Source organism: Triturus cristatus, chromosome 11 (assembly GCF_964204655.1).
Source record: "Triturus cristatus chromosome 11, aTriCri1.1, whole genome shotgun sequence".
In the NCBI taxonomy this organism is placed as follows: domain Eukaryota; kingdom Metazoa; phylum Chordata; class Amphibia; order Caudata; family Salamandridae; genus Triturus; species Triturus cristatus.
Window position 1 is genome coordinate 212,345,355 of NC_140594.1, and position 14,711 is coordinate 212,360,065.

Below are 14,711 nucleotides of genomic sequence, written 5' to 3' on the forward strand. Positions count from 1 at the left end.
TAGGAAGGACATACATGATAGGTGTCCTTGGCTTGTCATTGATCAAGAATTGTGACTCTTTTTTTGTTAGCCAGCCTTCTTCTTTTCCAGTTTGTATGATAGGCAGAAGTTTTTCTTTAATTTTCTTGTTCCAATCTTCATTTGTTTTTCGGTAGTATTTGTTATCCGCTAGTTGTCGCTGTACTTCCAACTCGTATTTTTCTCTCGGCCAGATAACGCCTCCTCCCTTGTCCGCCGGCTTTGTTATGAGACTCTTGTTGTGTGATAGATGGTCTAAAGCTTCCTTTTCTTTTTTTGTAAGGTTCCATTTGGTGAATGTTTTCTTTTTTTCTAAGTTATCCAGGTCTCTTAATACATTTTTCTCAAATGTTAAAAGTTCAATTGGCATGTTGGATGCGTTGGGAAAAAATGTAGAGGGGTTTTTTAACCCTGAGAAATTTCGAGATGTTATTTCTTCTCTTTCTTGGAAGAATATTTTAAGTCTCATTTTTCGAAATAATTGAATTATTTCCATTTTGGTTTGGTTGAGATCTGGTCTTACAGTGGGAATGAATGATAGGCCTTTCTGGAGTACTTTGGTTTCGTCTGTAGAGAGAACATAGTTTGATAGGTTGTATATAGAATCAATTTCTTCTATTACCAACGGTATACATTCCTCCTGGTTGTAATCTCCCCTTGGTATTGATTCGGTTGGGGGTTGTACGATCTGTTTGCTCGTCGACGGCCTCTCGGTCGGCTGTTGCCTCTGTGTAAAAAAGGAGCCGGCTGGTAGAATGGTCTTTGTTGGTTGTTTCTGGTGGCCGAGGTACCTTCGCTTTCACTTGAGGTCCCAGAGGAGGATGAGGCGTCCGAGAATGTAAGGAACCTTCTTTTACTTCTACCTCCGTATGTGCTGAGTGCTCCGGTGTTTTGAGGCTGTCTATAGTACTCCTTGTCCAGTATGGCTAGGCCTTAATTTCTGAGAAATTAGTTATGTCCTTTTGTAGTTTTAATCTTTTGGCGTCTTCTGTGTTTTTTTTGAAGATCGTGTTTTCTTTTTCCAGTTTGGACAGAAGATTTTGTGCGTTTTCTATCGCTGAATTGTTTAACAAGTCTTCTTCCAGTTCTTTGATTAGTTCTAGTTCTCTTAAGCTCGAGCGTTCAACAGTTTTAATTGAGTGGAATATCCAGTCTCTTGAGCATTTAGTACCGATGTGACTGAATCCTTCTAGATATTCAGGTTGATCTGTAAATATGACAGGTATGTTCTTGACTTGTAGTCCAGATGGTATTGTACCGGCTCTTAGGTGTTCCAGTAGTGCTTCCCCGTGTAAGGCTGTCCGTATTTGTTTTTTCTTAAGTCTGGTTATTTTTTCCAAGTCTGATTGTTGGGAAAAGCTGATTGGGTTGTTTCCTAGATTGAATGTGGATGGGCGTTTTAAGAGTTCTTTGATGTCCTCCTCTCTGATGCTAAGAGTTTTGGGTTCTGTCATTGATATATGAAGAGTAGGGTCTGTGAGGGATTTGTCTAGAGTCTGATTTAAACTAATTTCTGGGTACGTAAGTTTTACTGAATCAATAGAATTAGTTGTAGTTTTGGACAGCGTTGGCACGCAAAATGGAGGTGTTCTAAAGAGATTTTCTTACACCTAGATTGCTGTCGTCTAGGTGACGGGGGCTTTTTAATTCCCTAGGTAGAATGATTCTACCTGTACCCTCGTGGGCCTGGTGCCCACTCTGCATAGAGATTCAAAAATAGGGGGAGATTCAATGAGGTATTCAGAGGCTGGAATCTATACTAACTTTCTTTGACATACATTTACCTCTGACACCATTGATAACACAAATATCTTTTCTCAGCTAGCCTGTTTAATGACTGCGAGTTTTAAATCAATTGTTGCAATCTCTGATTGTTTGAAAGCAAAAAGAACACTTCTTCATTTCACGGCACGCATGTCCTTTACATAAAACAGTGACAAATATTTGCATGTAACAGTGACAAATATTTACATTATATACAGTGACTTCATGACATATCATACAACATGAAAAAAATACTTTGGACAGACAAATTATTACACAACAATAATGTAGTGTCCGCTTTTTTGTGTCTTGGGAAGTCAAGCCAATTGGATCCTCAAAGTTTGACTTTGAATGTGGTCCTAAGCAGAGTCAGATAGCTGTATTGTAGTGATTCCGGGGAGCAATAAACGATCAGAAACTGTAAGCATCTCAATGGAAACTTCAGGCACGATGATAGACGGTTGCATCACAACAGAGTTTCTCAGCATCGAAGGGCAGGAAACCGAAGGTGTCATACTATGGATGATCGGCCACCCTTTGTAGCTTGACATTTTCAATTGAAATGTACCTGTTACCCTTGCGACCAGGAAGTGGTGGTAAAACAACTGTATGAGTACCCAATACTCCAAGCACCGGGACTGGTGCACGATAAGAGGGGCCAAACTCCTTCTTGTTCTCCACCTTCTCACGGACCAGGTCACCAACTCGAGGCAGCCAGCCGACTACCGGAATCAGGAGTGCTTCTTCAGATGTAGAGGGCACGTGTTCCTTCGCCATAATGTCTCTTGCTTCTTGTATATTCTGCAATACAGCACAGTGGTCATCTAGGTCAGTTTCACGCCACATTCAAGGCAAAAGCATCGACGCCGTACTATCCAAAACTGAAGCAAAAACCATCATGTTCCTAGGAACTATCGAAAATGGGCTAAACGAGATGACGGAAGTATCCCACATCACATAGAAGAAGGGTTCCATCTGTCACCCTCTCCTGAAGCAAAGATGCTCGAATATAAGAAGAATAAAGACACGTTCACCAACATAAGTAAATTAATCATTCACCCAAGTAACGGACCTGCAACACACGATGAACAGCAAAAAGCTTCACTGGCAGCGAGAAGCGTCTCATGAGCTGGACCCAACACTAGGCAATCAAACAGTGAAACAGAAAAGGACGTCCGTTGGAGAAATCCGATCAATTCACTCAGAAGCGAGTTAATGCCACAAAAATTCTGCCTCTTCAATAAGAACATGACATTAATAAGGAAAGGACATCACCATACACGGATAGGCCGTGTTGAAGTTTCCCGATCCAAACAACAGAGTTACCAAGCAACACTTCTTCGTTACCATAACGACGCTGCGCGCAACCACGACGGAAGCCCAAAAGAACTAATCAATGCACTGCAGCAAAATGAAGCCATTTCACAAATGCCGATGTCGTGGATGAAGAAAACACGGACAGGCTGCATTAAAGCTTTCCGATTCAAACAGAAGAGCTTCAAAGTAACACTCCCTCGTCACCATAACAACGTTGCGCGTAATCACGCCGGAAGCCTAAAAGAACCAATCAATGTGCTTCAGCAAAACGAAGTGATTTCACAAATGCCGAGGACGCGGAGGAATGATACACCGAATATAAAGCGAGCCGGTACGCTATAAAAAACAAGGTATGAAATGCGACAATGCGTGCGGTCCCCTCATAATCACGTGGTGACTCAAAGGGGCACACGACACTTAAAAGTACCGCTATTGCCTACGTACTTTTTCACAAAACGCCACAACCACAGAGACGTAACTGCTGTAAGCCCGTCTGTTGTCCGTAATAACCCCGGGAGAAACAACCGGCATCCAAAGTCCCAACACCATGTAACTGAGGTCCGTAGAAGGGGTAAAGAGCACCAGCAAACATAGGCATACATCACGCACCCCTAGGATCGTTAAGTATTTCGAACTCTAAGATAGTGTTGTCACGCCCCCCACACAGCGGCAACTCACAAGTTAAGAGCACAAAATAAGACGGACATGGCTCAATCTCGCTCATAAACTAATCACACTACCTGGACTTTTCAACATAACTAAACCCCCCTCCTCCCCATCTCTTGCTTTCACAGAGCAAAATAGCCACAACAAGCAAGATTGGATCAGCTTTGCACGCCATCCCTTTACCCCATGAATCACCTTAAAGGGTATGTAACAACTAAGCAGAATGACCACAACATGTCCACTCAAACCAATGAGTGCAAACTCCTAGTTCATTGATTTGTTATTTTTGTGTGTTATAGGCAAAGACGAAACAGCAATCTTCTACCGAGTGTACGTAAGTTTTCAAATAAACCATGTTTTTAGTACAACAACTCATTCTAGTACATACACTAAAACAGGCATATCTCTATCCCCACAGGTAAAAGATGTCCCACGTGAACCATATAACAGCCCTGAAGAAGACCTTATGAATAAGATATAGGTCCAACACGACATAGGTCGAAACGCGTTGGCTGGTTAGCAGAGATCCAGACACGTTTGAGATAAAAAATCAGACATCAATGTCCCCCAGAGAGCCTAAATAGTTAATTAGTTTATTGCTCCCCGGAATCACTTCAATACAGCTATCTGACTCTGCTTAGGACCACATTCAAAGTCAAACTTTGAGGATCCAATTGGCTTGAGTTCCCAAGACACAAAAAAGCGGACACTACATTATTGTTGTGTAATAATTTGTCTGTCCAAAGTATTTTTTTCATGTTGTATGATATGTCATGAAGTCACTGTATATAATGTAAATATTTGTCACTGTTACATGCAAATATTTGTCACTGTTTTATGTAAAGGACACGCGTGCCGTGAAATGAAGAAGTGTTCTTTTTGCTTTCAAACAATCAGAGATTGCAACAATTGATTTAAAACTCGCAGTCATTAAACAGGCTAGCTGAGAAAAGTTATTTGTGTTATCAATGGTGTCAGAGGTAAATGTATGTCAAAGAAAGGACTGTTCCCATGAGGCACAGGGTCAAGACTGATTTGCACATAGCTGGATCTGAACTGGGATGGCGGAGTGAGCTAAAGAACGATGATGGATTCAACCCAGATCTGTGACTGGGGGTGAGTGTCTGAAAAGTTTCAGCGCCTTAACTGGGGGTGAGTGTCTGAAAAGTTTCAGTGCTCCGTCCATCATGTCCTTGTGTTTGCTTTGGTCCAGTGTTCCTGCCATGTGTGTGGTTCAGCTGTATATATAGTCATCCCCACAGCCACCTTGGTTTGGGCGCTCTTGCGGAACTCCATGAAATATGCATCTAAACCTTTGTTGGCTGCAGTTTTATTTCCCTGCGTTGATTGCCCGAGGTTTTAAAACTTTGATGCATTACTCTACCTGAGGCCTGGGAAAGAGATACTCGCCCCTGCAATATATACATTATTAACCTTCAGACTCCCAGTGTGACCCAATTCCAATGGGGTACAGCCTCCCGCCTCTCAGAAGGACGGTTCGTCCTTCACACTTCCACGAATCTTGACACAGCATCTTATTGCGCCAGGACTTGGCTCCGAGGAGACTTTTCTGCTGCGCGCCCCTGCGCCCTTTCTTATTCCAAAAGTTAGTAATTAGCCGCTAATGCAGCCGCCTAATCAAAGATCAGCAGTGGCTGTAACCCAACCTGGCGGCAGATCCCGTTACCAGCTCTTATCTCGGAGACGGGGCCAACGTGTGTATACACGTATCCGCTGCACAAAGTCACTGAGTCACACGGTGAATTATTGATGGAGCCACTCGGGCTGAGGAGGTGTCTGGCAGGCCTGGCTGCACAGAGCTATGCTACGCTGCCCCAGAACAGCACGCAGCATCTCCTGAGAGGCTTGGAGGGACCGCTCCTCGTAATTACCGCAGCCTCCTCGGCGTGGGAGATGGACACCCAGGTACCTTTAATTATTCCGTGGCTAATGCGCGACGAGCGCCCAGCGAACGCCGATGCGCCTATCACAGCGACGACGGAAGTAGCGCCAGGTCTGCGGTTACGGGTTTGCATGGAAAGAGCGTGGTTGATAATATTGATTTGGGAAGTGTGTTGAGCAAACCGTGTTTTTAGTTTGTTAGTTTTATTTTACCCTGCAGGTGCGTTGTCGTTTATTTTTCAAGTTACAGCAGATATGTCGCACGCGAGTCCAGCAGGGCTGGATCCGTGCCAGATTATCGGGATATTCACATAAGTCACACTTTTCTACAATCAATGGATCTTTTTTAGATGCAGAGGTTATCCCACAAAGCTGGCATGGAGCCAAATCTAGCCTTCCTTGACCTAAGCTGGACATTCGAGTCTTACAATAGACCTGGTCTGCATCCTGTAATGTGCCGCTTTTGAATTTCCAAACGCTCAAATGCGTATTTGTCTCAGTAATATGCAGCTCCATGGGTTCAAATGAACATTTTCAGGATTGATCTTTCATTTAAATAAAAGTGATTCTAAGGCTTTAAATGAAGGGCTTCTTTGTGGGTCTAGTTATTGTTCTTTAACTAAAATCAAAATGATCTTTTGCGTTTGCTTCGGTGGAACATTCGGATTTAATGTTGTGGATAGGAGCCGACATTGGTGTTACAGGGCTGTGACCGTTAATCATGCCTCTTTCGGTATCTGACTGAAAGACCGCTGACGTCAGCACTACAGATGATAAAATATCAATTCTGTATATGACCACTGACGTTTCACGGTGATGCCCTTGTACAGTTACTGCAAACCCTGCCAGTGAACTGCTGCTGTACCTTCGCGAGGCAGAGCTGCACGGCAAAGCTTGAGTACCAGACTGGAATGTTTTTATGTTCAATTACTGCAAGGTGTTCATTTTATGGAAATCGTGAACGTGGTTGTCCAGTGATCTAGTAGCTAAGCTATTTTAAATAGTTGTAAAGACCAACTGAATGAAATGTGCTTTTGTAGACCTCGGGCCATATATATGAAAAAACTGATCACAAAAAGTTGTTGCAAATTGCACACCAAACCTTTAACATAACATAAAATGTGTATTTGTAAAGTGCACGGTCAACCAAGAGTGTCTTGGCGCTGAATAACAGATGTTTATTGTTACCCAACTCAATGGTACTCATTTTACCATCCTCAGAATGAGGCGAGGTTGAGTGGACCCACCACAATTTGAACCTGTGACGATGACATCGAACACATGCCCCTACAGTGGACGCATTAGTCCACTAATCCACCAGGCCTGGTTTCCAGTCTTTAATTTTGCGAGGCAACATATGTGCAAATAGGTAGCCTCGCAAAATTTCCAGTCCCAAAGGGCCACAGAGCCACCTGCCTAATGAACAATAATTAAGCAGGTTAAAATTGCGACCTAATGTGTTTGGCTACAAAAACAGGGGTGTTGGCCTGCAACGAACAACACCCCAAAATCCCTGTGTTCACATTCCCAAACTGAATATATATTTTTAAAGCAGCCCGTGTTCATTAAAAGAACTAGGGCACATTTAAAAAAAATCCCATTTGCGAATACATCAGAAGTAGCAAGCAGTGGAGCAAGCAGTGGTCCAGGGGGATTGTGTTGAGGTTGCCCAACACTATTCCCAAAGGGGGAGCTATTCAACAGGGACAAATGCAGATGGGTTATTGCCACCTTTAAGGAGTCAATACTTTTTCAGTGGTTTATGAGCGCAATTGAGATTGCAAACCATTGAAACATGTCAGTCCTAGTTGCAATTAGGAGGGGAAGCCGAAGTCCTTTTCACAGCTCTACCTAATGCGATTCAGAGTGGGTGGGTAAACCTATTTCGCGAATTGGAAATGTTTTCCCAAGTCGCAAAATAGATTAAAGGACAGATTTACAAGCCCCTTGCGTGACTTTTGCGCTGCAGTTGCGTCACTTTTTTGATGCAACAGCGGCGCAAACAGTGAGGCCTATTTACAATGGGACGCATCTAGGGAGATGCGTCACGTTGCAAAGCCCTGCGTCACATTATACCTGCGTCAGGTATAATGTATGCAGGGTGGGCGTTCCCACGCAGGAAGGCCTTGTAAAAGTGACTCCGTGAAATCTACAAGATTTCACTGCGCCACTTTTAGGATGCCACTGCGTCAAAACCTTACGCCTGCTTCAAGCAGGCGTAAGTAGTGACATAGTGTAGTGGGAATATGCCTCAACACGCATTGCTGGAGTTGCACTGTGCACGACTCCAGCAATGCGTGACTTTTCTGCCAACAGATGCATCAGAATTTCTGACGCATCTGTCAATCCTTGCGTCATAGTGCGCCGTATTGTAATTACGGCGCATCTACGGTGGCGCAAGGGTTTCTAAGGGTGGCGCAGGGAAAGTGACACATCTGTACAGATGCGTCACTCTCTTGTAAATCTGCTCCTAAGTACTTATCAAAAGCAATTTTGGGGGCTCAAACCTGCAGTTTTGCGAGTTACCGGTTTTGCAACCACAAAGTGGCTTTGTTCCTCTGGCATCCTCTTCTATCCCATGCTGCAGAACTGAAATGCACCAGTTTGTGTGCAACACTTACATCTCCTGAGACTCATTGTGTTTCTTTAAAGTGACAGATGATGTAGGTTTCAAAATGTATTGAAATAGATTGGGCCTTGTAAGAGTGTTCTTACAAGGCAAGACTCCTCTGCCGTCTCTTCAGTGAGTTCTGGATGCAGGTGATAGAATCATTTCTTTCTAAAGGTCACAGATTCGCTTGATGCCTAAATCTGCAGCTGGATGGAGGCGGGAAGCAGGCTTGCTGCCACAGCTCAAAAAGGAGCAGGCTGGTATTCAGCAGAACCAACTACATGAAATCCACAGGCGCTCAAGCAGCTAATCTTCGGGTGTTCAGTTTGTTTATAATGTTAATGTGTAAGCTTATAGGCCTGTTTCACTAATGAGTATCATAAGCAATTAGCTGGTCCAATCACCTGCATTACCTTATCATCCACTATCTAATCATGGGGCATATCAGCAACACCCGGCGATAATTATCGCTCAGCGCTCTTAGCGTGAGGATAATTATCGCCGGGTAACGTAGATTTTTATCGCTGAGATAGCGTGCTATTAGCAACGCTTATCTCCTCAGCGTTAAAAATCCTAGTGCTAACTGCCTAACGTGAGATTATTGCTGGAAACCCAGCGATAATCTCACGTAGTGTGGCGTTAGCTTGTTGATAGGGACTCACAAACTTAGCCATGATATCCACCCTCCATAGGATATCATGGCTAAGTCAGTCCTGAAGCAGGCGTAAGGAAAGTAGCGATAACAGGGGTTATCGCTACTTTTCCTGCCGCTATGCTTCATAGCGTGGGGCTTAATGATAGGAGAAATGTCGCTTAGCGACATTTCTCCTGTCATGTTAGGTCAGGAACGCCCACTTTGCATCTCATTAGAGATGCAAAGCTGGGCGTTAGGAATCCCCACGCTAAAGCAAGGTTTCACGCGTTAGCGTGGCCTTGCTAATTAGGCGATAAAATTATCGCCGCTTTTCGGCCGAAAACGGCCGCAAAAGCGGCGATAATTTTTTATCGCCAGCTTGTAAATATGCCCCCATGTTTGACCCTCATCTGAGTCTAGAGTTACATCGGTGTTTTCTAGTTAGGAACTAGAAGCATTTCTTTTCACCATTCAGCATTTTATACGTATGTCAATGGACACATAACAGGATTTTTATACCCTTGATTCACATGAATGAGGTCATATCTGTGACCCATTGCAGACAGTTCACAGGAATGACATCATTCTTTTGATTGACATATTTCAGGGAATGTGAAGTTTAGAAAGCGAGTTTCTCAGTCTGATGACCTTCTCACCAGATTCTGCCTCCTTGTTCGGTAACTATGACAATCTCTCAGAACAGTCAAAACACACTTTCCAATTCACTCAATCCCATACCTTCAATGGCATCCTACCCTTGAACCATAAAGCAAACACACATGGGGTCACTGCCTGCTAAACCCATGGCGAACGGCTGTCAGTCAAAGGTTCCTGCCTTTGAGGCTCCACCATCCGAGAACATACATTTCCATGAGTCTAGCACAGCAAGGGAGCCATGAGTCTGGCAGAAGGTCTATCTGCCTCTTTTAGAGGAAGAGCCACGCCCGCCACCTCTAAATGACCCTCACATTCTCTGCAACTAGCTGTCCATTGTTAGCTGAACATTACAAAGAGGACGTGGCGAAACCACCACATAGGCACAGAAAAATCACATTTCAAACAGCTATAAAAATGAAAAAGTCTTTAATATTTCAGAACCTTTTTAGCAATCAAAATCAGTTACTTTTTTCATAATTTTACTACTGACAAGTAGCTGGCATGCTCCGCATGTTTTTCGTAGCATATTAAATGTTAGAAAGGATTGTTATCTAAAAAATAAATGTTGGGTTCTGTAAATTAGATAAATAAAATAACAAAGCCCTGTACTAAATGCTTGACCACGATGACAACTTACCTGCAAACTAGTGAATTTGTTCCAATTACTTTGTTTCGTTGTTTCTGAAAACTCTCTTTTTCGCCAGTTGGTCCCATTTGTTGCTTCAGCTTTGCATTTTCACAGATAAACAAAACACACAATTAAGTCCTATTAGCAACTTCTTTTGGTGCACCATTCCCTATGCGAAACCTGCTAAACTCGTTGCTGCAAGTAAGCAATCTCTGTAAACCAGAAACCTTCTGAAAACAAAAACAACTCCCCAGTAACACCTCTCCACTAAGTTTAACATTAAATTATAACAGATTTTTGCAGTCTTTTTTTCTCAGAGTTTATGAAATAAAGTGCTTGTGGCCTTGGTACAGTTCAATAAAGATTTCATTCATGAAAAGACACGTCTGTCTTTTTACTAAACCATGAAATATACAAATATAAATGACATATTGTTGTGGATTACGATTTATAATGCTAACCTAGGTTCTGGGGACATTTACTGTGATTTATATTTCCGCAATAAATGCGAGGTCACCAAAAATATTATAGGTGCACAATTTGCATACCAGGCAAAATAGCACCCCAGTTTCTGAATCAGGCAAAATTATTTGATATATTTCTGATAAGGCTCATAAATGTTCTGCACGTGAATGTTACTTTTAAAAAATATTTTTCTATTAGATAAAATACAACATATCGGTATCATGACAAAGTGAATAAGTCGTCTCATAATTACATCAGTCGCAGATATGTAACAGTACATAAACTCGAGATCAGCGACGTAATATGCTGAGTGGGGCTGCGCCAGTAGCAGTTCAGCAGATTGCGTTGTGGCGCAGCCACGCCACTGCCAGGGAACGACTATTCCCCGGCGCAGCCGGCGGTCCACCACCGATACAACTTTGAAAGTCATTATCAGCAAAAAAATGGACTGCCACCCCTTCACCACTGTGAGTTTGGCGGTCGCAAGTCCGCCAGACTCGTAATCAGGTCGTATGTCTCTTTTCGCTAAGGGGGTTGCAAGGCCCACAAAAACTCAGTCTCCCAAAGGCCCTCCTAAGCCCTCTAGGATACCTAGCAGGGTGATTCTTGGGCATAGCTCCACCAGTCGCCTTAGCACTCAAGATAGTACCGACTTTTTGGAAGTTAAATATGTCTTGATTTCAGGGCACTGCCATACCACGTGATAGAAATCTGCTTGAGCCTCATGGCAGCAGAATCAGTTTGGTGAGGCTTGTCTGTTAGCCTGCCACAATCTGCGAGGGGTTAGGAATGCAATGTGGAGGATACGTTTTAACCTGCAATGAAATGGCAAGTGTGTCTGGGGACATTCGTGCATCTATCCAGTCTGTTTCGTCTAGTTGTCCCACCCATGTTTCCAATTTCTATTTAAGTGCTGTGAATCCGTCCGGCATGTTTATAATGAGGGATTTGCTAAGTTGAGATATCCCTTTCTTACCCAAATCTCCCATGAGAAGTTTAGCTTCTAGGGGACTGAACTCCGGCAGCCTATCATTGATCACTAGGAGTTGCGATGCCCAGTAATGCAACCTTATGTTAGCCATCCCCAAACCTCCATCATAGGTGGATTGGCAGCACTTGTCCAAGGCAATACATGGGTAAACATCCTGCCCAGAGGAAAGTGCGTATCCTACCCATGAGTTCATGAATCCATGGCATCGGAAAAGGCAATGGAAAGTTTTGCAAAGCATATAAAACTCTTGAAGCATGACCATCTTGAAGAGTGCCACCCTTCCCAGCACTTGTAGGGGGAGTCAGCTCCAGTTTTGAAAGTCTTGTTTCATTCGGACCACAAGGGGAGTAAAATTAAGACTCCAGGTAAAGCTATATTCCAGGGCTGTGTGGATGCATAAATATCGGAAGCTCAACTTGCGCACCGGTATTTGCATTTGCCAATTAGTTACCATCGCATCTCCACAAATTGGATTAAATGATTTAGTAAAGTTCACCAGGAGGCCTGACAGTCCCCATATAGAATCAGGCTATGTAGTATCCATGGTCCTGACTCCTGGGGGTCTGATAAGTATAGTAGGACATCATCTGTGTATAAAGCAATTCTGTCTTCCTCAAGTCTGCTCCAGGCACAACCTCGGATTTGCGTGTCACATCTGACTAGTCTGGCAAACGGTTCAATGGCCAGGACAAAGAGAAGGGTCAACAGAGAACACCCCTGTCTTGTACCTCTATGAATAGGGAAGGGGTTTGAAGTTAACCATTAATGATCACCTGTGCTGAGGGTCTCGTATATAAGAGCTTCACATATCAGCAAAACCATGCCATGAAGCCCATGCATTCAAGAACTTTATCCAGAAAGTACCAGTCTATTAAAACAAGTACCTTTCCATAATCCACAAGGAGGACGGCCCGATAATTTTGAGTGCTCCGGGCATGAGCCAGTGCCACCTGGAGATGTCAGATGTAGTGTCTTGTGGTTCGTCCTGGTATAAACCTGCATTGGTCTGGGTGAACCAGATCCTGAAGGATTTCGGCTAATCTATGAGCCAGTATTTTTGTGAAGATTCCCAATTCTAGATTAATCAATTGTATAGGTCTATAGGAAGAACATCGGTCCAGGGGAGCATCCCTGTTTGTGGAAAACCACTATGGTGGCTCGATCCAGCTCAGCCGTGAACGTTCCCGCCTCCTGAGCTTCTTTGTAGAGAGCAAAGAGAGGGGTGGTGGTTAAGTGATCCCAGAATTTACAGTAATATTCAATGGTGAATCCGTCTGGGCTTGGAGTTCTCCCAGATTTCAGATCAGAAGGGGCTTCCAAGTTTCTTTGGCCTATAGGTATACATCGAGGTCTCTTCGATCTTTCTCAGAGAGAGAGATGGGAGTGGACTATCATTAATTATTGACCTATCCCCATCACTATCGAGAAGTGACTGGGAGGAGTAGAGGTCACTATCGTAAGCAGCGAACAGTGTTACAATGTCTCTGGTGTTAGCATGCCTCAGCCCTTGTTTATCCAGGATATAAGATATAATCCTGGAAATCATATTCTGGGTGGCCAGTCAAAAGAGAAATTTACAGGACGTATCTCTGTGGTCGTAAACTCTACTCTGGGATGCCCTTCAGCATTGATGAGCCTCCCCAAGGGAAGGTTACTTAGTGACTCTCCATCTAGGGTCAACTGCTGTTGAAGCATCACTGATGGCATTACCTGGCATACCTTTTTTTCTCAGATTTCCAGCTCTGTCATATGGACTAGTTTCTTCTGCTACCATTTGCTTATGAAGGCTTTGGCCATCCCTCTAATCGTCGCCTTACCGGCTGCCCACAACGTAGTTGTGGAGGAGACCAAATCCTGATTAATGTCAAAGTAAGCCTGGCATTCTGTGTTTAAAAATTCGGTACATTGGTGGTCCGTTAGATACCAGGCATTTAGATGCCAAATTGGCTGCAATGTCCCAGTTGGTGCCCCAGTTCGCAATAGGAAGGGGGGAGTAGTATGAAATTCCACATGGAAAGATCTCCACCACAGAAGCAGTAGGGCATCTGTTGCTGGAAGCCGTATTAAGTCAATACGCCATAGGGACTTGTGTGCTGCTGAGTTGTGAGTGTAAGCATTAATATGTGGGTGCCAGATTCTCCAGGCATCACAAAGGCCCATGGATGACATCCATGATGACAGCACTTTTGCGTTGTTTAGTCTGGATATCGTTGGGGTGGCTGTTGTGTCTTTAGCTGGGTTTGGTACAGCATTAAAGTCAACCCCAATATACCGTGTGGGAGGTAAAGTAAGGCAGAGCAAAATGCCTCTAATGTTTGAATTATGACTTGGAGTGGGACGTATAGGCTCATAAAGTTGAGCTGTGTGCCATCCAGAGTCACCGTGACCTCCACGTATCGACCCTGTGTATTTGACAGCGGCGGCTCCTCCGTTATGGCAGAGGAGCGTTGCCCCACTGCTAGCCTGCAGATAAAACATGTAAAATAAAATGATAATAAAGCAATTCATAAAACTGCTTTTTAGCATTTTTTTTTACAATACGGAACACGGAGCCAAGTCTTGAGAGCTGGGCCTGACAGCAGCAGGAGGAGTGATGGGCACAGGCACTCCAAGTGCGCATGACAGCTTGGCTGGCTGACTTAGAAGGGCCAAACCGACATACGCTCTTAGCTATCTCCATGCTGTTGCATGGATAGCAGCAGGCACAGGCTCCCAGTCCTTGCTGGAACGTAAAACCATCCCACTCCACCCAATCCCGGCACTTCTCTCATGCTGGGTAATACCAGCATGAGAACATCAATTGTATTGGCGCAGGGGAGTCTGGGAGCTTGTGCATCGGGAGCTGAAGAGTACTGAGGTGGCGAGGCAGCAGGTACAGTTTCTTTTTTTTTCTTTTATCATTGCCCTTGTGCTGCCCCACCACTTTTGCCTGCTAGGAGCTGCCACTTGCATTTGATTCAGCTGCTGTAACCACCAGGGGAAAATTCCTGTGCGGAAAGATAGCGAATCCTCTGGTGCCCCTGGGAAAGCCTGAATGAAAGACCCAATCATAACTGTA

At 44.0% G+C, this 14,711-nt stretch overlaps 1 protein-coding gene across 1 annotated transcript in view; it reads left to right on the top strand.

Annotated features, from left to right (window-relative positions):
- The first annotated feature begins 5,590 nt into the window (after positions 1 to 5,590).
- Positions 5,591 to 14,711, top strand: part of MYO1H (myosin IH) — a 606,720-nt gene continuing 597,599 nt past the window's right edge. Inside the window, exon 1 of the mRNA XM_085633501.1 lies at positions 5,591 to 5,691. The gene's annotated coding sequence lies outside the window, so the exon portion shown is untranslated. The remainder of the gene's footprint in view (positions 5,692 to 14,711) is intronic.